The 25,650-nt window shown below is 35.7% G+C and overlaps 2 long non-coding RNA genes across 2 annotated transcripts; both read left to right on the top strand.

The window, feature by feature from the left end:
• The first annotated feature begins 9,990 nt into the window (after positions 1–9,990).
• On the top strand, positions 9,991–11,297 carry LOC123671638. Its single transcript, XR_006746140.1, has 3 exons — positions 9,991–10,523; positions 10,853–10,973; positions 11,042–11,297. It is a non-coding gene; the product is annotated as an uncharacterized LOC123671638 (long non-coding RNA).
• An 11,371-nt stretch (positions 11,298–22,668) lies between these two features.
• On the top strand, positions 22,669–25,243 carry LOC123671644. The gene is made up of 2 exons (XR_006746146.1): positions 22,669–25,017; positions 25,070–25,243. It is a non-coding gene; the product is annotated as an uncharacterized LOC123671644 (long non-coding RNA).
• Positions 25,244–25,650: the final 407 nt, after the last annotated feature.

Genomic DNA, 25,650 nt, shown 5'->3' with positions numbered 1-25,650 from the left:
ATCAATATGGAGAAAAGGTTACGAAAAATATTTCCAATGTATTGTATGTACCAAATCTTTCTACAAATCTTTTATCGGTTAGTAAAATGACCGAAAAAGGCAAGAAAGTTTTATTTGATAAGGTGGGCTGTAAAATTTTCGATGAATCCGATTGTGATGTAACAGGAACTGTTGAGTTTACTGCCAGTTTGAAAAATGGATTATACGTTGCTGATCAATATATTTATTCAGTGGGGGCACTATCAGCAGTAACTTCAGATCATGAGATAATAATAATAATAATAATAATAATAATATTTATTGATCCTGTGGATTGTGACATAACAATATAGGACAAGTCAGTTACAAGGAAAAAAAGGCTCAAAAAAATAAACAAAAAAAATTACATAAAAAAAACAGCCATCCTAGCTCTAATGTAACTCATTATCATTGAGAAACTCTTGAACACAATAGTAACACTTTTTTATTAATAAATTTCTTATAGTATGTTTAAAGGCAATTTTATTCTGCAGTTGCTTAATTGAATTAGGTAACTGCTTGCAATGTTCGGTGATATCGGAGGGGCCTTTGACAATACCCTACATACATCCATATGCAATGCAGCCAAAAGGAAAGGGATAGAACCCTCCACTGTAAAGTGGATATCAGCTATGTTGAAAGGACGAACCGTTACAGCCTAACTGGGAGAAACCGAAGTGACTGTGCTGACGTGCAGGGGATGCCCTCAGGGAGGGGTTCTATCACCCCTGCTGTGGAGCTTGGTCATAGATGGCCTCTTGGAGAGGCTTACAACAGGCGGATTTAACGTCCAGGCTTACGCCGATGACATAGTGGTGATGGTTAGAGGCAAGCATGGGGGCCCAATAAGTAGCCGAATGCAACTTGCTCTCAAAACTATTGAAAATTGGTGCGGGGAAGAGGGGCTTACTGTCAACCCCTCGAAAACATAAATAATTCCGTTCACTAGAAGAAGGAATCTCGACCTCAGAGCTCTGGTCTTGAATGGTCAGACTCTGCACTTCTCTAGTGAGTGTAAATATCTAGGTGTTATCCTGGACAGTAAACTGAACTGGGGGAAACATATAGATAAGACTCTTTCCAGAGCCACGGCGGCTATGTGGGCATGCAAAAGACTCTTTGGAAAGACATGGGGAGTGAAACCGAAAATGGTACTGTGGTTATACACAGCGGTGGTACAACCTATTGTCACCTATGCATCTCTAGCATGGTGGACAAAAACCGAGGAGGTCACCACACGCATCAGGTTGCAGAAAATGCAAAGGCTGGCGTGCATTGGTGTCACAGGAGCTATGCGCACAGCTCCTACGGCAGCGCTGGAGGTCATACTAGACTTGCCTCCCTTACACCTACATGTAAGGAAATGTAGCCTGCTCGAAGCAATAAGGATTTCCCATAGGGGGTTGTCCATTAATCACGTGATCTTTTTTTAGCATTTTTTTAAACCCCCCTCCCCCATTGGTGATACGTTGTGAGGTTTAAGACCACCCCCCCTCCCCCTTCTCAACATCACGTGTATTTTTAGTACCTACAACGAATCTTAAAATTTTCTGAATATTAACTCAATTTAAATACAGGTATAAACTATAATCTTTCTTCTGAAATTAAGGACCATAATAAAAATGTCTACACCAGGTTGCAAGTTTTTTTTGATTGCCATAACAATAATAATAAACGAAAAGTGTAATCATAGGAAAAACATGTATTGTACTAGTACATGAATATATTTAATGTAGTCAAGGTCACTACACGCCGCGCCGTGCCGCTTAATATTTGTTTAAAAATCGCGCGTTTGACGAAAAAATAAATACACGTGATATCTTACTACACCCCCCCTCCCCCTTGTGATATTTTCGTGATTTTTATCAAACCCCTCCCCCCCTTTCAAGCCTCACGTGATTAATGGACAACCCCTAATGGAAAGCTCCTTCCTGGGAACTGGGTTGGACATATGAGGATACTGAATCAACTAGATTCAAACCTCCTCGCAAAACCATCAGATATTATGCCAACCACCTACGATTTTGAAACGCCCTTTGAAACGGTTATAAATGACCGTCATAGTGCAATAAGTTTCATAAATCGTCTGGACAAAAAGTCATCCATATGGTTTACAGATAGATCAAAAACAGAGAAGGGCACCGGCATTGGGATATATGGACCTTGACTGAGGATCTTTAAAGCCCTGGGAAGTGAGCCCTCGATTCTACAGACCGAGATAATGGCTGTTTATGTATGCGCCCAGGAGTGTCTCAAAATGAACCTCAAAGGGGCGCATATCTACATCACCACGGACAGCCAAGCCACGCTGAGATCCCTGGAATCGTGCTGTCAGGGGTCTCTGCTGACTTGGGAGTGCCGTAACACCATAAAGCAACTGGCCAGAGGAAATAAGGTGACTCTACTATGGGTACCAGGGCACTGTGGGGTTGAAGGAAATGAGAGAGCGGACGAGCTTGCAAAAAGTGCATCAAGGTTAAGACCTGCTGGACCTGAGCCTTTCTGTGGGATAGGAAAAGACCAATACAAAGCTGCGGTCCAGCTATGGGAGTTGAACAGTAGGACAATTCACTGGACTAACACTCCTAGACTTGCTCAGGCAAAGAAATTCGTGAAGATTTCACCTACTTACACCAGAAAACTCCTGAAGCTGTCACGAGCGGAGCTTCGGGTGATGGTGGGACTGCTGACGGGGCACTGTCGGTACAAACATCATTCGTACCGTATGGGTAAGTCAGCAGACGAGATTTGCAGGCTCTGTGGATCGGAAGTAGAAACTTCTGAACACTTGATATGCAAGTGTCCAGAGCTGGCTGGCCTAAGAACCATTCACATGGGCAAGCCGGTCCTGGATACCAAAGAGGTAATGGCCAAGGCCCCTAGGGAGGTTGTCAATTTTATTAACGTCGTTGACGACCTCCCTGGGTTTCTATGAATGAGTAGGGTAGTGAACAAAAGATCTGCATGGTCGCAGTTCCCGGAAGGCTTACCGAAGCAAAACGACCCCAGTTCAAATAATAATAATAATAATAACTTAAGAACGCCTGAAATTATCGCTTTGCGACCTTCAGGTTTTTTCATGCAAATTTGATGGAATTTCTGTTTCTGTTAAGGAAATCCTATCATTATATTTGAAATTTCGGAGTAAAATGAACAAAACAATGAACATCTGACTTAGCGCCCCCTACCGAAAGCAGCAAATACAAAATTATCATGACTATATTTTGTCCTCAATCAACAAGATATTATCTTTCAGACGAGATCTAATCTGTTCGAAAATGTTGAGCCAAACTGAAGTTACAGGCGTTTCAATCTGTCAGTTTTCTCCCTTTCACCTACCCTTATTTAATGTCGTAAAATCGAAAGTGACAATTCAAAAAGAAAGAGAATTTTCCAAGGATTACAGTGATGATATTTTTTCTACAACTTCATATGAAACATTTTCGAGTAATAGTATATAACATTACTAGCAAGGTAAGAGGGTTTTTACTGGCGAATGGAGGATATAATTGACGAGCCGCAGGCGAGTCAGTTACCTCCTTGAGCCAATAAAACCCGTTACCTTGCGTGTATTGTTTTATATTTTATTTGTTTCTCATTTGTAAAAAGGTTAGATAAATTCTAAAAAAATCTCAATAATTCGTCTCAAATGTCGTAAGCTATCATAGACATATGATATATAAAAGTCTATGTAAGCTATGGAAGCGTTGCCATGAACATGTCTGTTTATTTTTCTTTACATTTGTTTTGGCGAAAGCGAAAATGAATGTACCAAAAGAATTTATTGAGACAGCCAGTAGTGTAGCTTCAAGTTTATTACCTGCAAAATCAGCTTCAAAGTACGAGCGAGAATACGACGACTTCAAAAAGTGGCAAAACAAAAATAGTGTGATTGGGGTAACTGAAGATGTTTTGTTGGTCTACTTTAATCAACTTTCAGCTAGATTCAGCCCTAATACTTTATGGACAAAATGGTCTTTGCTGAAAAGCTGCTTGGAAATGAAAGAAAATGCCCCTGTTTGCAAGTTTGTTTTCCTTAAAAAATTTATTGAAAAATATGACGTTTAGTTGTCATTTGCAGATTTCAAAAGGTAATAGCGTTTCTGAAACGAAAAAATGAGCATTATACGCCAAAAAAGGCCAAGGTATTAAGTAAAGAAGAGGCTGAACAATTTCTTTTACATGCTCCTGATGACCAGTGGTTGCTGGCGAAAATTGTAACAATATTTGGGATTTTTGGATGTTGTCGATATGACGAAATTCTCTCCTTAAACATGAATGATGTAGAAGATATGGGAAAATACGTTATTGTGACATTGCAGCAAACAAAAAATTTAACAACAAGAAGATTCACCATAACCGATGATGGCTGCAGCTTCAAGCCTTGCATGTTATACAGAAAATATGTAAATCTTCGGCCTCCTGGAACAGAAAGCCTAAGATTTTTTTTGACATACCGATATGGCCAGCACACTATTGGTCGTATCCCAAAGCAAATAGCGAAATATTTAGGTTTAAAAGACCCAGAGTTATTCACCGGCCACTCTTTTCGCAGAACGGGAGCCACTATGGTTGCGGATTCGGGTGGAGATATTTTAGCACTAAAGCGTGCAGGAGGGTAGAAGAGCACCGAAATTGCGATGAGTTATGTAGATGATTCGGCCAACAAAAAATCGAAATGTCTAGCAAATTATTTGGTAGTAAGGAGAGTACAAATGTTCTGCAGTCCTCGAGTTCAGCATTTTCTGAGTCAACAGATGGTTCATCATCATCAGTATCAACTCTTTCATCATCAAAAATCTGTGTTACTGGAAATAACAATTGTACCATGATTTTCAACATATATGACGATAAAACGAAATTTTCTAATGTAAATAATACTACTAACTTGTAAAAATTTCGCAAGTTAACTGTCAGTTTTACAAGTTAGTGACTTGATAAAATAAAATTTCTTGGTTAATATTGTGTTTTTGGAAACTGACGTTTACAAATGAGAAACAAATAAAATTCATTTTTCTAGTCGACGGTAGCTATAACGCCCCCTAGCGGTAGAGGTATGAACTTCAAAACTGTTAGAAATCCGTTCTTTTTTCTAGTAGTTTTAATCTAATGTCAGTTGTTTTGTAATGAACGTCAAATAAATAAATAATTTGTCATTGATTCAAACGCTGTTCATCGTAATATATACTTATTAAAATAGTATATATATCCACTATAATACAATATTATAACTGGTTATGGGCCCAGCGTCGATGTTTAACAGCGGAAGAATTTAAAGAAATTGTTCTGGAATTTTTTGAATCTTGTGCAAACAGTTCTATATAATGACACAACCTGGTGAGAATACTATTTCTATTCCGACATTCACTACTGTTCCAGTAGTCTCTTCGTCTGTTCCAAATATAGACAAATTAGAGGAACATAGCAACTACGCATCATGGAAATTTGCCATGAAAATGAGTCTGATGCTGGAAGGTTTATGGGAAATAGTTACCAATGGACCAATGAACAATACAAATACCTTAAACAAAGACCTTGATAATAAGGCTTTAGCGAAAATAGGTTTAGATGTAAAACCTACTTGTTACGTACATATATGTAAGGCTACCACATCCAAAGAAACATGGGACAATCTGCAAAAAGCTTTCGAATCGAAGGATATGAACAGAAAGTTCGATTTACAAAGGCATCTCTTCAGAACGAAACATACTACTGACTTCAATTCAATGGAAGAATATATTGGCGATATAATGTCTACAGTGTACAAACTTGCTGATATTGGTGTTACCATTGAAGACGATTTTGTGGCTTTTGTTATGCTGAATGGACTAAGTTCGGAATATGAACCTTTAGTTATGGGTCTAATAAATAACAATTTAAAGCTTTCATCAGATGAAGTGAAAACGAAGCTGATAGAGGAAGATGCAAGAAGATCATCCCAAGAAGAAAGAGATATTGAAGGAGCAGCTTTACATTCCAGAAATGTCCAAAGGAAAATCACAAAGAAATTCAAAATCAAATGTTATTCTTGTGGAGAAGAGGGACATAAAAAGCCGGATTGCCCTAAAGCAAGGTGTGATACAAAAGTGAAAAACAATTCCAGAAAAGAAAGGAAAACTACTAATAGCACATTGTTAGTAACTGCAATGATGACAAAGAATTCAACTTCAGATTGGGTAATTGATTCAGGTGCTACATCTCATATGTCGATGAATCAAGAATGGATGTCTGACTTCATTGAGGAATCAAAAAATTATATTTCCATTGCAAATAATGATCGAATTCAATCTAATGGAATAGGAAACGTAACCATGGACTCTGATCAATATGGAGAAAAGGTTACGAAAAATATTTCCAATGTATTGTATGTACCAAATCTTTCTACAAATCTTTTATCGGTTAGTAAAATGACCGAAAAAGGCAAGAAAGTTTTATTTGATAAGGTGGGCTGTAAAATTTTCGATGAATCCGATTGTGATGTAACAGGAACTGTTGAGTTTACTGCCAGTTTGAAAAATGGATTATACGTTGCTGATCAATATATTTATTCAGTGGGGGCACTATCAGCAGTAACTTCAGATCATGAGATAATAATAATAATAATAATAATAATAATAATATTTATTGATCCTGTGGATTGTGACATAACAATATAGGACAAGTCAGTTACAAGGAAAAAAAGGCTCAAAAAAATAAACAAAAAAAATTACATAAAAAAAACAGCCATCCTAGCTCTAATGTAACTCATTATCATTGAGAAACTCTTGAACACAATAGTAACACTTTTTTATTAATAAATTTCTTATAGTATGTTTAAAGGCAATTTTATTCTGCAGTTGCTTAATTGAATTAGGTAACTTATTATATAATACAATAACCATATAGGCAGGGTCATGTTCAAATATGCTCAATCTATGTCTAGGTATAGAAAGCTCCCCACTGTGTCTTGTAGAATAATCATGGTAGTCACAGTTTTTCCTGAATTTTTCCAAGTTAGATTTCACAAATATCAATATTTCCATGATATATATACAAGGCACCGTGAGCAGCTCGATTTTAACAAACAATTGCCGACAAGGAGCACATCTCTATGCACCCAGCATTATTCGGATAGCTCTTTTTTGAACGCGGAATACTATCAAGCTCAATGATGAACACCCCCAGATAATTATACCATACTTTATTCTGGAATATATATGTGAATAATAGTATGACCTCATTATTTCAAAATTGGTCAATCCTCTCAACCTATACAGGGCATAACAGGCTGATGACAAGCCACCACATACAGATGAGAGATGGCATAAACGTTTAGGTCATCTGAATCGGAGAGGAATGAAAATGCTCAAAGAAGGTTTGGTTACAGGAGTAAATTATGTAGAAGAAAAAGACAATGTATGTATTAAATGTCTTGAAGGGAAACAGACGGTACAGAAATTTCCTACAAAGAAATCTAAAAGAGCTCGGGAGCTATTAGAGCTTATCCACACAGATATATCAGGACCTATATGGAAGTTTCATCCTGGGGTGGTGCTAGATATTGCCTGATTTTCGTAGATGATATTAGCAGAAAGGTTTTTGGGTACATGCTGAAGCATAAAAATGAAGTTTTATCCAAATTTAAAATTTTCAAAAGCTTAGTAGAAAACCAGACCCATAAAAAGATTAAGTGCATTCGCAGTGATAATGGAACTGAGTATATTAATTCCGATTTTAAGATATTTTTAGAAACTCATGGCATCATACATCAAACAACAATTCCGTATACACCACAACAAAATGGGGTGGCTGAACGAACAAACAGGACATTGATTGAAAAAACAAGATGCATGCTGTTTGATGCTAATCTCTCCAAGAAATATTGGGCCGAAGCTATGAACACTGCAATTTACTTGAAGAATAGATCTCCAACTGCAGCAGTAAAAAATGCGGTTCCTGAAGGAGTTTGGTCAAATCAAAATATAGATTTATCTCACTTGAGGATATTCGGCTGCAGAGCTCAAGTTCATGTGAAAAAACATCTTAGGAAGAAGATGGATCCTGAATCATGTCAATATATGATGGTAGGATACTGTGAAAATTCAAAAGGTTATCGGTTGCTTGACATAAAAAATCCTAAGAAAATTATTAGAGCACGCGATGTAGTTTTCATTGAGTCAGAAAGAATAAATTTTCAAGATACTCAACAATAGTATTTTGAGTGAAGAATGTGAAACGAGGGAAATTCAGATTCTTTCAAATCTAAATGAGGATAGAATTGTGGAAGGAAACCTTAATAACATAAGGAATGATGAATGCATATCTGAAGAAAATTTTAGCAATAAGAGGGAAATTCATCAGAATGAAATCACAGTTGAATCTCAAAAAGAAAGACGCTATCCAGAGAGAGAAAGAAGACAAAAAAGATATGATGATATGGAATATTCATTTTTTGCGGAAAATAACCCTTTCGATCCTGTCGATATTGCAGATGCTCTTTCAAGGTCTGATAAAATACTGTGGGAGCAAGCAATAGAGGAGGAACTGACGGCTTTAGCTGATAATGGGACATGGAAGCTTGTTGATCGTCCTGAAGGAAAAAATGTGGTGAAATGTGAGTGGATTTTCAAGATGAAGAAATCTGCAGATGGCAAAATACAGCGTCATAAAGCTAGACTGGTAGCAAAAGGATTTTCTCAAAAATGGGGAGAAGACTATGAGAAACATTTGCACCAGTGGTTAGACTTTCAACTATAAGACTATTGTTCGGGCTAGCTGTAGAAAATAATTGGGAGATTGATCACATTGACATCACTACTGCATTTTTAAATGGAAGTTTGCAGGAAGAAATATATATGGAGCAACCTCTTGGATTCAATGAGGCAAAAAAGGCTAATAAAGTACACGGAAAAAAATCTATTCTCAAATCAAGAAACAGGATATTCTTGAAATATTAAACTTGATCCAAGTATATATTGAATCGGAAAAAGTAAAGTAAGAAATTTGGTATACTTGGAATGAATAAATAGAATACCGAATACATATACTTCATAGAAATATATAATACTCCATACAAGTAAATGATGTATTCAAAATGAAGGAATAAATTTATTGATTCAAGAATACTGCTACATTTTGTTTGAACATACGATATTGCGACTTCGAAGATATCATTTACTCATTATGAAAATTGAAATATACTCATTCCAAATTATATTTTTGAAGAATTGGTTTACACATTATAATTATTGCGAGTGATGCATTTTAGTTGTAATTAGAATATGCCCAAGTCACAAAGATCAATTGGAGACCTATTTGCTCATTTTTCATGTTCGAGACTAATCATAATAAATGAAAAGATGAAATTTTGTGGACCAAATTTCGTCATAGTGAGACATATTTAATTTAAATATTAGGGTTTGAGTGTTAGAAGGGCAGTGAATAATCCATCTGAACTCCAGCTTGTGATTGAATTAGCAGATAATATGAATTTTATTTTTCTTTTTATGTTCATTGTAGCTAACTAACTCAATAAAAGCCATACTAGATAATTTGTTAATATACCGTTTCACAATACATCTAGTTTCTGACGCTAAAAATTGTCATAGCAGTACCATATTGAGGTAAGTTATGTAATTTTTTGAGATGTGTTAATAATACATAAAAATATAAGTGAAATTGATTGTGGTGAGCAATCATGAACCTAAAAAATGATAAGAAAAACACATTTTTCATCCTATTTGAATTTTGACCAGTCTTTTGAAATAACTTTTGTTTCAACATTCAAAAATGGATGAGGTGATAAATCAAACACCTGGGATTGCCCAAGATTGCAAGGTTCTCGTGACCCCAACATGGGAATAATCGTTAACAGTTTAAGTTATATGTGTGATGTGGAATAAGCCAAAAATTATTTAATGGATATAAATGTATTTTACAAAATATAATTCCTTTGAGTGGTGTCTAATGACCCAAGTGATGAGTGAAATATTTAAATTAAAAAAAACTAAAATATTTTGATCACGGATTTCGTTTTGAATAAGATGAGTGATAAAATTTGTTTTGATTTTTGAAAAATTCAAATGATCCAGTTCAGAATAAACCATTCATAATCTGAATTATATTCGCATGTACTTGATCTGAGTATATTATACCGAAATATACTAAAACGCGAGTTCTTTTCCCTGCATCTTCGTCAACATGATTCGACTCGTTTGATATGCCGCGCCAATGAAAACGTTCTTATCCACCTGTTGGCAGTATTTATCGTAATTCAAGTATATAAATGCTTTCATCCACTAGATTCAAGAATATTATTCGAAGATATACTAAAATGCGCCCTCTGTGCAGTTTGCATTAGAAAATATCTCTTTCGATCCCCTTCAGTCTCATTTAGGTGATAGGACTGATCGGTCTACGGAAGTTTTGATTGTGTTATAAGTGTTAGATACTGAATACATACTGCAAAAAGCAAAATTTAATAAGGAATTAGGGATACATGGAGTGTCTGAGTGGAAAATTTCGAGGTAAGTTTTTATTGAGAAATAATTTCAACTCATTTAATTTTTTTTCATTAATTCGGATTTCATTCTCCTTTTCATGATGCTCTTGGTGTTTTTTACTATTGTAATTCAGCTTTATATCTTTGTATTATTTCTTTGAGGACTAGGTATTTTTGAATTGATATTTTCAACAAAATTCTTACTTTTTCAGAACAAATGCGTTAATATTTAATAGGGTCTGTTATGAAGATTTTCTAGAGATTTCTAATTATTTTCGAAATATTAATGCACTTTTTGAACACAACTTCCTGTTCATAATTGATGAATGTTAATTGAATTTGATTCTTTTGCAGAATATGGAAATTGTTCATGAACAATTGGAAGTTACGTTATCATTTGCTGATGAAAATGCAAATCAATAGATATCTATCGATATGAGTGAGATACAATTTTGGAATAATTCTTCAGGACCAGGTAGTATTTTTCATTCGAAAAAGTCCACGATAAAATTTATTAATCACAAATTTCTTCTTTCTTTGCAGATCTCAAGTGATATTGGACAAATCATTCAAGAACAGAAAAATAGAGCAACATAGAGGAATCAAACCGCCAAGCCCAACTTGTTTTTGGTATCAGGGGAATATCTATTATAGCCGAAAAGTTTCCAAATTGTTGTATAGATTAAGATGAACTTTTAAGAATGTATTACGAATTCTCTCCACCTAAATAATTTATTCTTTAGGATATAACTATGTTCCTTTAATCCTTTGTAGTACAATGTTTTATCCTGTATTTGTATAAATGCAATACAGTTTTTTTCCAATGTAGATACTGTTTATTTGTTGGTTTTTATTTATTATATGATGATTTGAGAAATAAATTCGTTTTTTATATATGCTGTATTTTATTTATTATTCAGATTAAGAAATCTAATGGATTGGATAAATAATTGCATTTATTCTTTCGAATAATTTCAAAAAATTGATTTGAAATTAATATTCATTTCAAGTAAGTTTACTGTTCCTTCGGAACAACCATAAAATTAATTTTGAATTTACCATATTACATACTTATTCAAACACTTACTTAATTTCGGTTTGAGTATATCAATTCTTTCATTCGAGTATATGATTCACTACCTTCAATCGAAGAAATGATTGAAATTGAGGAATTCAATATCTTGTCTTGAAAATATTTTATATTCACACGAAATTTATCAACCACTCATTTCAAGTATAGTCATTTACTCACAGCAAATATAAGAATTTTCTTTGGACCAATAATACCGACTTTATTAAATTGAAGAATATCATATACTTATTTGGAATACTTGGTATATTTAAATTTGGAGAATAAAGTATACTTGACACAAATTTATTATATTCTTGCTTATATATGAATCTATCATATACTTCAACCAAATATTATTCACTCAATTTGAGAATAGATGTTTTTGCGTGTATGTAAACTTGAGAAAGCTATTTTATATTTTTTCGGAAGACAAGAGCAAGACTCAAAAGTTGAAAGAAAAAATTGGAAGCAACTTCAAGATGAAGGATCTTGCTGAAATAAAAGAATGCTTGGGAATGAAGATCACGCGAACAAAAACAAATATTTGTCTTGACCAAAAGAAGTACATAGAACAAATTTTGAAGAGATTTGGAATGGAAGACTCAAAACCGATAAGTACTCCACTGGAAGCAAATCTGAAATTGGAAAAGGCTGATAAAAATGATAACCTGTATCCATACCAAGAGTTGATTGGTGCTTTGATGTATCTATCAGTTTGCACTCGCCCTGATATATCATTTGCTACAAGTTTTTTGAGTCAATTTAGTAAGTGTCACAAAAAGGAGCACTGGAGTGCAGCAAAAAGAGTTTTGAGGTATCTTAAAGGAACTATGGACTACTGCCTATGTTTTCAAAAGAAGGGAAAATCAATTCAAGGATTTGTCGATGCCGATTGGGGTGGATGTATTGAGGATCGTCGATCGTACACCGGTTCGGTAATGATTTTCGCCAACGCAGCTATTAGTTGGCAGTGGCATTAAACATCATAAGACTTCAATATCGTATACAGCTCAGAAGAAAACAGAATCGAATACAGAATATACGCCATATTTATTGAACGTTTGTCTGTTCAGAAACCGCCACCATTGTGAAAAAAATTATATAAAAACGTGAACACTTGGAATAATAGTAATTTACGTAACAAGTCCGGAAAATAGGGTTTTTTTGGACGAATAGACGAGCGTAAGCGAGTCCTGGAAGTCTGTGAGTCCAAAAAAACCATTTTCGGGCGTGTTGCGTACAATATTTTTTCGGCAACCATGTAAAATAACACTATCGCTGCTGCTTTCCATATTTTATTGCGATTGCGATCAAAAAACATGCAAATTTTTGACAACTAATTCCATATGAACTGTCAGCCTTTATCTCGGTTGCTATGGATTCTATGATTCTTTTCCGGCCTAGTCCGGGAAGTACGTACTTTCCGGACTAGGCCGGGAAATGCTACTTTCTCAGAGAAAAAGCGTCCGGGAAGTGAGCACTTCCCGGACGGTTGAAGAAAATAGTAATTTACGTAACAAGTCCGGAAAATAGGGTTTTTTTGGACGAATAGACAAAATTCCAGGACGAGCGTAAGCGAGTCCTGGAAGTCTGTGAGTCCAAAAAAACCATTTTCGGGCGTGTTGCGTACAATATTTTTTCGGCAACCATGTACAATAACACTATCGCTGCTGCTTTCCATATTTTATTGCGATTGCGATCAAAAAACATGCAAATTTTTGACAACTAATTTCATATGAACTGTCAGCCGTTATCTCGGTTGCTATGGATTCTATGATGCTTTTCCGGCCTAGTCCGGGAAGTACGTACTTTCCGGACTAGGCCGGGAAATGCTACTTTCTCACAGAAAAAGCGTCCGGGAAGTGAGCACTTCCCGGACGGTTGCCGAAAAAATTAATTTTTTGAAAAATATAGAGATTTTTTCCGTTTTACAACAACCACGATACATACATGTTTTATTTTAAGTTGAAAATTCAATGAATAAATCATCATTTTTCATTTTTATTGTTTTAGTAATACTAACTCCAGAAGTTATTTGTGTTCAAGACACAGGTACAAAACTTAGATCTCGATTGTTGAAACCAAAAATATAATTACGCTCTGTGGATTTTCCTATATCGGTTGCATTTAAAAGAGCTCATGAATAAATTCAAAAAGGTGTCCACTTCCTTGGCGCAACAGATATAGATGGGGATGATGAAATGAATGTTGACTCTGTATTGAAAATATGTGCGGAATTTCGAATTGTTTATATTCGGCAATTCATAGATTCTCTGAAAGAACTTTCCAGTCACTCCGTTATATTTGAATGAAATTTATCTAATATGCGTTTGATGAAGGCAATGAAAATTGGGTTTCAGTCGAAATTAGTTTTTGTACATGATATGTGTAGAAGTTCGAAAACAATATCTACTTATCCAGAACATCAAGAAATATTTGATATGAACACATCCGCCGTAAGTAGTGTCATGTATTCTGGTGATGGTTATGCACAGCTGAAGAAATGGTATGAATATCCCTTGTTTTTCATTTTCACTGTATAAAGGAAGAAAGAAGAAGAAAAAAAGAAAGAAAGAGGAAGAGAGAAAGTTTATTCAGAAGTAGGTAAGAGAAAATCATTCAGAATTTTGTTTAAATGTGATCAGCAAAAATATTTTACGATGCAGAACGGCTATATTAAAATCTGTACAATTAGAAAAGGAGAAAACGCATGAAGAGAAAATCAATTTTTTGAATATGGATATTATTGATATCGTCAGTCATATATTTGGTGAACATAAGAATTGTGCCAAATTAAGCTACTTTTGTGAGAAAAGTAGCTGAATAAGACAACTATATGAAAGATTTGTGACAGTTCGATATAGAGGAGAAACTTATGCAGGCGATGAGATATTTAGCACTACATGCCAGAAGTCTCATAGAAAATGTAACAACGAACATTGTGGAACAATTCAATGCTATGATCAAAGAGTAGGAGGTAAAAGGATTAATTACGCTTTGAGAAGATGCTACCAAAGTCGTTGTGAGACAGCAGTTGTTGCAAAGAATACAAAAAAAAAAACAGTATACGCTATACACAAATATATGATATGTTGTAGTCCAGGACAAACGGTGAAGAGAATGGAACGAAGTAGAGTGTCTTCAAAAAGGAAAAGAAGAAGGGACTGGAAGTTACAGTTCTCTGCAGGGCCAGATAATAATTATTGAGAAAATTGTGAAAAACCGGACATGGATGAGGAAACATTCCAATTATATAGGACTGAATTCTTGAGTGGTTCAATCAAAACAGAAGAAGCTCAAAATGAAATTGAGCTGAAAACACGGCTTTAAACTGATTCCGCTGATTGGCATCAGCAGAGGAGGAAATTGTAGATGACTTCAATAATTGGGAAAATATTCAACAAAAGATTCAACAAAATGGCCGTTACGTGCAACAAGTGTTTGAAAACTATTAGTCGTTGTGATGACTCTATTCCTTGTTCTAGCAACAGTTCACATTTGTTTCATACACAGTGTGTTAACATAACTGTTGAAAAACTTGAGACAATGAAAAAATCTGACTCAATCATGTTATAAATATTATGTAATAGTTAAGAAGAAGAAGAATATGACATTGTTTAGTTATGATAAATATTATAGTATTCTGTGGTTAGAATGACATTAAGTAGAATGACACTGTCGTCAAAAAAAAGAGTGATTGAGAAAAATATAAGAGGTTGTTAAAATAAAGTGAAGTTATTAATTTGGGAATTTAGTGACTTCATTAAAAATATAAAGATACAAATAAACCCCCCATATTTCCGTAATAGGTTATGGGTCCAGGTTACGTGAATAATCAGTGATTAATAAGGTAAATTTGGAAATTTGATCTAAAAATGGCATCCACGCTCGTTCATCTACCACAACTAACTTCATCCAGCAACTTTAATAACTGGAAATTTAGAGTGAGAATATTGTTAGAAGAAAAACAGATATCTGAGACACTGGAGAAAACAATAGATGAATTTTCAAACGAAACTTTGAAAAATGATTTCCTATTAAAGGACTCCAAGGCCAAGTGCATAATAGTACAATGTCTTACTGACAAACACTTAGACATGGTCAAGGATGCAAAAACTTCCAAAGATATGATGAAAGCCCTACAGGATGTATTTGAAAGAAGAAGTGTGTTCACAAAGTTGACACTAAAAAAGAAATTATTAATGTTAAAACACAAAAGAAATGAAAAACTGGAAAATCATTTCCTAAAGTTTGACACCCTGTTACGTGACCTAGAAAGCGTAGGAGCTGAAATGGAAGAAGAAGACAAGGTTTGTCACCTTTTATTATCACTTAATGATGAGTTTGAGTCAGTAATTACTGCAATTGAAACGATGAGTTCAACCTCTGTGTCGATGGATTTTGTAAAATCAAGACTTCTAGATGAAGAACTAAAAATCAAATCAAAAAGTAGACCAAACAATGAAAACTCTGAGGTTTCATTCACAGCAGGTCCATATACATGCTTTAAATGTGGCAAAAAGGGTCATAAAATTGCAGAATGTCGTAATCAATTAAGAGGAAATTTTAGAGGAAGAAGAGGCTACAGCAGGGGTACTTACAACAATAGGGGACAAGGCTCAATTTCAAATGGCAATCATAATCAGGCAAACAAGGCTGATGAAGTATTATCATTCATTACAAATAGGCCAATAGAATCAAGAAGAGATCTTACCAAGTTTATTCTAGATTCAGGCTGTACACAACATATGGTGATGGAAGAATTGGAGCAATACATGACAGAAATCAAGCAGCTGAAACTGAAAGTTAGAATTGGAACTGCAAAGGACAATCAAATTCTATATGCTAGAAAACAAGGAATAATTAGAGGTATTTGTCAGGGAAAAGAAATTAAAATCGATGCATTGATAGTTGAAGGTATGTCTCATAATTTAATTTCTGTTTCAAAATTGTTGAAGAATAATTTTCAAGTAACCTTACGTAATGATAAGCAAGGTGATAAACAAGCTATTTTGTTAAAATCTAATGTAATATTTAATTGTAAGTCAATCAATGATTTATTCTTTTTGAAGGTAAACTTCGATGTCAAAAAATCATCAGCTGAATTGGTCGGAACATATCAACTCATTGCGTAGTAAATTGAGTTCTCTACACTCTCCGTGTTTTGGCATTGCAGTCCGACTCTGAGGTTATGAGAACAGTGTACTTCTCTAATTTTCATTCGATCATGTCCTATGGAATCATAGCTTGGGGTAACGGTTCGGATGTTGGGAGGATTTTTGTGGTCCAAAAAAGAGCACTCAGAACCATGCTTGGTTTCACTGCGAGGACATCTTGTCGCGGACATTTTAAAAGTCAGGGAATACTTACTCCTCCCGGAACTTATATTCTAAAATGCTTATTATTTTTTAAGAACGACCATGATCTGTTTCGGGAATATGAGAATTCCAATAGAACAAGGCGCATCCACCCGTTTCACTTTCCCAAATATTCACTTTCACTGACGCAGAGAAATGTGGAATATATGTGCTTGAAGCTGTTTGATAAGCTCCCGAAGAGTTATCGAATACTAAAAAGAAAATTTTTTAAAAATCAAATCAAAAAATTATTGATAAATCTGGAACCATACAATGTCGAGGAGTACCTGATTTCTGTGTTTCAAATCTGAACGTTTTAGTTTTGCATAGTTTATTTAGTTATATTGACGTATTTTCTTTTCAATGTATGTTTTGATTATGGAAATAAATATATTATCCGACTTTTGCATATACGCGTAGGATTTCTCCTTGCCGTCGGCTTTTCACTCCTCGCTAAGAGGAACACTCAGTCCCAGATATTTAAAATATCAGAAGGGTAGAGCTCGGTCGTGTCCGGTCCTTGTGGTCCCCCTGGTTCTCGTCGAACTTCTGGTCCTCTTACACGAGATCCTTGGACTTGTCCTTCGTTTCCTAGGAATTTTCTCACCGTCCTTGCAGTACCTAAAAGAACAGCTTTTTGCATTATATTACATATATACTCACTAAGTCCTAGTTGCTTGATATTTCTCTTGAGATTTTTGGGTACTATTCCTGTTGTTGAGATGATAATTGGAATAGTTCTCGTTGATATCATTCCCCACTGGCGCTTTATCTGAAATTCGAGGTCCCTATATTTTGAAATTATTTCGACCTTTTTTTGACGCATGTTGTTGTTATTAGGTATTGCTACGTCGATGAGTATTGCTGCCTTTTGATGTTTATCCACTAGCAATATATCTGGCCTGTTGTGAGGGACTGTTTTATCAGTCAAAACTGTACGATCCCAGTACAGTTTATAGCGTTCGTTTTCCAGGATGGTTTCCGGTCGGTACTTGTAATATGGCACTTTTTCAGAATGAATTAGTGTTAATTTAGTTGCCATTTCTTGGTGTAGTATCTTTCCTACTGCATCGTGTCTCTCTTTATATTCATTTCCTGCAAACATTTGACATCCTCCCGTGATATGTTGGATTGTCTCGTTCGTTGGACACCCATAACGACATCGATCGTCAGTAATAGTTCGATCCTTTATGATATGTTTGCAGTAATTTTTTGTTGAGCTCACTTGATCTAAAAGAAATCCTTCCGTTTCTGGATACATCGCACCTGATGTGAGCCAATAGTTCGACGCTTCAATGTCGACATGATCCTGGTTCACCTCGTTGAAATGTCGTCCATGTAGGGGCTTTTCTCTCCATCTTTGCAGTTTTTCTTGGATTGTCTGGTGGTTGTATGACAATTGCTCCTTGTGCAGTTGTAAAGGTGTTGATTCGTCTGCTTCACACAGTACTTTGTAGATCTCTGACATGCCCGATTTGTCTTTGAAGTATGTTCGTAGGCATTCAATTTGCCCATGGGAAAGTTCCATGATGTCTAGCAGACCTCTGCCTCCTTTATTCCTCGGCAGTGTCGTCCTCTCAATGCTACTTTTCGGATGGTGCTTGTGTGCTTTCATCATCAAGGTTCTCATTTTGCGTTGCAGGTTTTCCATATCTGTTTTGGTCCATGGAATGATACCGAAAGAGGATGTAAGAACTGAACATGCATTTGTATTGATAGCTCTCGTCATGTTCTTGCTGTTGAGGTTTGTTTTTAAAATTTTGTTGATTCTTCTAATGAACTCAGTTGTTAAGTCTTCCTTCATTCTTTGATGGTTTATATATATATTTCTGTGTTTTTTGAAGGCTTGGTTGCATATGATGGAATATATTATCAGCAGTTCCTTCAATCCTAGTGCATTCTTGGAACATCCTTTCTGCTGTGCTGTCATTATATTATTTGTCTCGCAATGTTTGTAGATACGAGATGCTATACATGATGTGATGATTTTATATATTGTTGGTAGACATGTAATTGGTCTGTATTTTGATGGATCCGCTGTGTGTTGCATATCCTTCGGTAAGAGGTAAGTGGTCCCTGTTGTTAAAAATTTGGGCATTTCCGTTGGATTACTTATAACACCATTAATGGTTTCAACTAGCCTGCCGTGTATACACCAAAATTTTTTCAACCAAAAGTTGTGGATTCCATCTGGGCCGGGTGATTTCCAATTATGTGTGTTTTTCAATATTTCATGGAATTCTTCTATAGAAACTGCGTTATGCGGCATTTGTTCCATTGTCTCACAGGATTTCTCTTCACTTCTTATCCAATCAGCCTGGGAGTTGTAGGGGGTTGGTGTAGCCAGTTGATCTGTCCAAAAATTCTCAATATCCTCGACGGTTGGATAACTTCCTGGTGTTGCTGACATATATTATTGTTTAACATTCTATAGAATTTTCTTTCGGTGTTTTCAAAAATCATATTATCCTGTTTTCTTCTATAGCTCTCATTGTATCTTTTGAGTCTTTCGGAGTACACACTAAGTTTTTGTTTCAGTGTGTCTAAAATTTGTTGAGCATTTTCATTGTTTGGATCATACGTTGTATGTTGCCGGTGACGATCCATTATTATATTCACCATTTTTTGTAATCTTCTAGACGGCGAACCTTTTGCAAATTGGGTGAGCCTCCCAATATCTTGGCGGATGTTATGAACTTTGTCTTCTAGCCTTTTTTGCCAATGTGGTTTATTTTGTTGTTTTTCTCTGGCTGGTTGCTGACTTTTAGGTTTTGGCTTCACACCTAGCACTGTTGCTATTGAAAATGCTGCACAGTATATGATGAGGTGTAATGATTCGAGATCATGGTAGTCAGAAAGATACTTGGGTATAATCTCCTTGTTGGTCATGACCAGAAGATGAGATAGTTTATTGGATGTCCTCAATCTTGGCAGAATCGGTCGTCTCAATGGATCTGTGCCCTCAAAATCTATAACGCATCTATTCATTGTGGCAAATAATCGCTCCAGTAGTTCTCTTTGGTCTTCTTCTGGATTTTCGACGTGTGCAGCATATATATTCCGTCGTTGAGCATCACTTATTGCTATCACATCTGCGTTGTTTTGTTCCTCAGAGTTCATTTGTGCATTGATGTTGTGTTGGTTTTCAGCACAATCGTAGTTTTCTTCAATTGTCGTTTCGTTGTTAGTGAGGTTCCTATTCTGTAGCCTGAGTTGGACTTCTTTTTTTATGGTGTTAAGTCTCTCATCGGGTACAAGTTTATTTCTCAATATGACCCGGTATTGGTCGGCTACTCTTTGCTCAGAAACTTGAAGTTCGGGATAGTTTCTGTGGAATTCTGCAAATAATTTTTGACGGTAGCCTATTTTATCCTCTTCCATATTAGTCACTTTATAATATATGCGCATGATCGTTTCATTTATCGAACTTGTCCATTTCATGCGTCTTCTTGGTAGACCTGCTTGGGTGAGTGCTGGTTAAGGATCCTGCGCAGCAACTTCAGCGGTCGGAGAAACTCGTGTTATTCTTCTCCTAGAATGTTGAGATTGTGGAGGCGTGGCATTTTGTTCGACAGACGCCCGTCTCCTTAGCACTCTGTCACCGACGTCCCGCATACTGTCATGTCCAGCGCCGGCTCCAGACACGCCCTGACGAACCTCAGGCAGCGGCTCTATATTCCTATTCCTTAAATTCACCATCATTCATGGGTTCCTCCGTGTCGTGGGGGAGAGGGCCTTTGATCGCTTTTTACGATCCGCAGAGCTACGGTGGGAGAATTCTTGAGCTGCTTTCCACACGGCTTCGTCCGTTACCCTGGACAGGGACCCTTCGACAGGTTTCAGCTTCCCGGGTCAGGGAGCTCCTGGAATCTGCGGTGGGCAGGAGTCGATTCATATTATTATTATTATTATGTGAAATGCCTCCTATGACAAGTTATTGCTCAACAGTTGAAAGCATTTTATACAGAAAATTTTCATTAGAACTGTGTTTTACCTGAAATAATTGACCCAAGACATACTAGAGGCTTAAAAATAAGGGATCCTCAATACTAATTAGATCTTCAAGATAAGCAAAAATTGAAGAAAAGGAGGCAATTTGAAATATATCATTATGAACCAAGTTGTTTTTTTTTATTTAAAACAAAGTACTAGATATTCCTTAAAACTGTAGATATTTATGAAATGAGTTCATCACATTCTAAATGAAACTTTTTTAGTTTGGATCAGATATTTCAAAATTCATTCCATTTATTAATTCATAAGGGTTTTTAACCATTCGTAAGGCGCGTGGATTACGATTATAATCCACCACTATTCCAACGTCAATATTTTCCTAATTTCATTGGTTATGTAGGCGCGGACCTCATTAGCTGTCAATTAATCTCTTTCTAGCGATTCAGTATTCAGTATGCGGGGAAAAAATTGTTGCTGGAATTTAGGAGCGTCTAAACACGACTGGATTACCATTGTAAACCGCGCGCCTAACTGCGTTACGTTTGCTCGAAGTACTCGTGTTGTCATAAATTTGGTAAGTATAGTTTTTTTTGCATTATTACGAACATTATCGAATACATATGTATTCTTATATCATTATCTCATGACTATTGATGTTTCAGGAATATAATATGTCTGACCCTAAAAAGAGGCGTGTAGAAACAAGCACGGATTCATCGGTTTGGCTAAAATGGTTCGATGAAATATCAAGTAGGGAGGAAAGTGCATTCGATGAAAATGAGGAAGATGAAGTGGACGAAAATGAAAACATAATGAAGCAAATTGATCATGATTCAAACTCAGAACAAGAAGAAAGTAAAAGTGAATGTTTTTTACCAAGTGATGGTGAACAAGATGAAAGTGGGGACTATTATAAAGGAAAGGATAAAAAAATGCTGCAATAAACAAGTGCGATTGCGTTGTCATAATATCATTAGATATTTTCCTGGATCGAAACGTGAGGCGCGCAATGCAACATCAGAAATCGAGTGCATAAAACTTTTTATAAGTGATGCTGTTATTCGAATATTGGTGACTTCAACGAATATATATATATATATATATATATATATATATATATATATATATATATATTGAGGAGGTGAAAAATAAATTTGACAGAGACCTAGACGCTAGAAAAACTGACGAAACAGAAATCAGAGTTCTGATAGAAATTATGTTCTTGATTGGGATTTTGAGAAGTTCACGGAGAAACGCTTACAAAATTTGGGATAATTCAAAAGGTTGAATCTTGTTACCTGGCAATGAGCGAAAAACGGTTCCGCGATTTCTTATTCGTTGTCTGAGATTCGACGATATCAGAACCCGAACGGAAAGGAGAGAATTGGATAATATAGCAACCATTCGAGAAATTTTCGAAATTTTCATAGCTAATTTCCAGAATAGCTTTAGTTCTAGTGAATTTGTCACTATCGACGAACAATTGCTGGCTTTTAGAGGACGCTGCTCATTCAAGCAGTATATCCCGAACAAGCCAGCCAAATATGGAATCTAGACTTTCGCTCTGGTTGATGCCAAAACGGCTTATATATTGAATCTCGAGACATATGTTGGAACTCAGCCGGATGGTCCATTTAAATTGAGCAATTCTGCTGAGGACATTGTACTACGATTAGTACACCCAGTAGAAGGAACTAATCGAAACATAACAGGAGATAATTGGTTCACTAGTATCCCCCTAACAAAGAAATTGCTACAAGAAAAAAGTTAACTTATGTTGGTAATAAAAGAGAAGAAGAAAATTCCTCAGTATTTGGATTTCAGGAGGATATTACGATGGTCTCATATTGCCCAAAAAAAATAAATCCGTTATTTTAGTATCTCCAATGTACCATGATGATGCGATCGATCTGGAAACAGAAGATAAAAGAAAACCAGAAATAGTGACATTTTATAACCACACCAAAATTGGCGTCGACTTAGTGGACCAACTATGTCAAAAATACAACGTTGTGAGAAATTCACGACGTTGGCCAATGGTTCTTTTTTACAATCTGCTGAACGTAGCTGGAATAAATGCCCTCTGCTTTTACAAAGCGAACCATCCTTCGGAAAAAAAAAATAAGGAGTGATTTCATTGAAAAATTTGCTTGGGAACTCATCAAGCCACAAATAGAGGCCAGGTCAAATATGACCTGCTTACCCATAGAACTCAGAAGATGAGCGCGTTCCCTTCTTGGACTCGAAGCGACATTACCCTCGCCACCTGATCTACCAAGGCAAGAAAATCCTATAAGACGATGTAATATATGTCCTAGAAGCCGTAACAAGTCAACAAGGAAAGTGTGCGTGAAATGCGAAAGACACGCTTGCAAGCAACATGCAGTAGATATTTGCACTGAATGTTTGGATGGTTGAAGAAATCGCCATAATTGTGTGAATTTTCCATGAATATGATAATTTCTATCGAATGTAGCAAATTGTATTTTTCACATTTGGTTTGACTTTTTTCGGATTATTGTTTTTTTTTTAGCTTTTCATAATTGTTTTTTGTTTGTTGTCCAAAATTTACAAGACGCAGATAAAACTATGAAAAACGTGATTCTTTTGCTTTCTTATTCAAACAGTGAGGTTCTTGAAAATTTTCATGAAGAAATTTTTTCATCATTGAAGCAGATACATCAACAAAACTGAATAACCAATTTAGCCAATGATTATAGCCTGAGTATGTGATTTAATGACCAATCATTTTGGATTACGTTTGTAATCCACGCGCCTAAACGCGTTAGGAAATACCGCGCGCCTAACGAAGGGTTAACAATCCAAAAAATGAGGATAATGGTTTATCAAAGCTTATTTGGATTCTCAATTCGATATCAAATAATTATGGAAAGTAAAATCTAAAAAAGAGTTCGTATTTCTCAATTCTGCTCTCATTATGAAGAAACCGTCTTTACAACCATAATCATAGGTGACCATTTGACAATCATTTCATTTCATGTCAAAAATGCGGCTGCATATTCCGACACGCATTAGTAGAACTCGAGAAAGAAACGAAATCATCGCAATACGTTACAAATTCATTCAATCTGGGCTGAGGGCCTAATACGTTCTCGATATTTCTACCACGATAGTCGACGCCCACCGCTCTTGCCCCTTCACGTTGCGACCCCTCTGCTTCCCAAGCGGTGTGGTGTGAACAGAATCTTAAAAGTGGTCGAGTTATTGCTGAATGAAATGACTGACGGTGAGGACACTGCTCCTAATGAATATGTTGAAAAATATACTAGACGCTTACTAGCAAAAAGAAATAGGCAAAAAAAAATAGCAAAAAAAGATAGGCTGTATGAAATATGGCATTCATTATTTCTCCTCAGAATTTGGCGACAGTGGATCAAGAAATCCAATAAATACACCTTGAAAGTAATTTCATAACTCTAAATACATACACGTGCATCGATCTCAATGCACATGCTCTTGTAGTTCTCATAAAGGAATTTCATTCTGAGGAAAATTTGACAACAGACATATTTTTGCTTTGGCTGACGATCCAACCCTGTGAACAATTGTTCAGAGCCACCAGAGCTATGACGACCACCTTCTCCAACATTGTAACGTTTTTTTTCTTTTTATCATTTTTATTTTAATATTATTTCTGCTCGGAGAATGAATGTACCGCTGAAGTGGAATCGTCAGGTACACTTTCTAATTGTTTTTGTCTTGTTCGCGATTCTGGTATTGAATTGCTAGAAATTGTGTTGGGGTGGTCATTTCAAATAAATATATCATTTCCCGCTCCTCAAGTATAGGCAACCAATATAACATCTTTTCTCGTCAAATTGTCAAGTCGCAAAAACTTGTTTTGAATCCCATCTGTGAAATATAGATACATCAATTGGAACGCATTTTTCCGTATTTCTCGAGTGTAGAGCATCTCAGCTAATCCGAATAAAGATTTTCTGTCTTCGACCATTTGAGTTGGATTATTTGGAAAATTGCAGATAATATCATAATTTTGCTGATTATTTTGGATATTTATATCACGTTTTGGAATCAAGCAGAATTTCCGTCTTGTACGGGATAAAAATTCTACATACTCTGATAGAAATTTCTATAAAAGCCGCCCTCCATCTTAGGTAATGTAAAGTACAAATTTCAAATGATTGTCTTCATGAGTTTTAATTGCAGGCTTTCAATTCTTCTGAATATTTTACTGATTCGATATATAAGTGGATCAACCTGAATTATTGGCGTGTTGGTTGATGCAAAGACATCCCTTGGACATAGGCACCCCCATTGCCTTATACTGAGGGTTGGAATAACTTCTAACCGGTTGGGAGCGAACCGAATTCAACATTTCCATCAACTGGACTTCTCCCTCTGGATGAGTACAACCCTTTTATTTTCATTAGAGAAAGTTACCAAAATTAATCATTTATTTTGAATATATTGAATAACCATATTGGACCATATATAGACTCTGAAATTTAACTAAAATCCTACAGTTTATTATTTTATTGTGAATACCATTATCTGAATACCATTATCTGTGAAATTCTCTGTAAATGAAAGCCGGCATTCATTCTTTCAAATTATTGTTCATACTTAAGTGCACTCAATTCAAATTCATTAATTACATTTCATATCATAAATATAACGCTTTTCTCTTCAAGTACTTAGTAATTTGGTAGTTTTGGAAATTTTACAGAAAAGTAGGAATCTTGTTTATATTCGATTGATATTATTAAAACTATCTGGCGCCCCCCCTA

Source organism: Harmonia axyridis, chromosome 1 (assembly GCF_914767665.1).
Source record: "Harmonia axyridis chromosome 1, icHarAxyr1.1, whole genome shotgun sequence".
Taxonomy (NCBI): Eukaryota; Metazoa; Arthropoda; class Insecta; order Coleoptera; family Coccinellidae; genus Harmonia; species Harmonia axyridis.
This window is presented reverse-complemented; position numbering and strand designations above follow the sequence as displayed.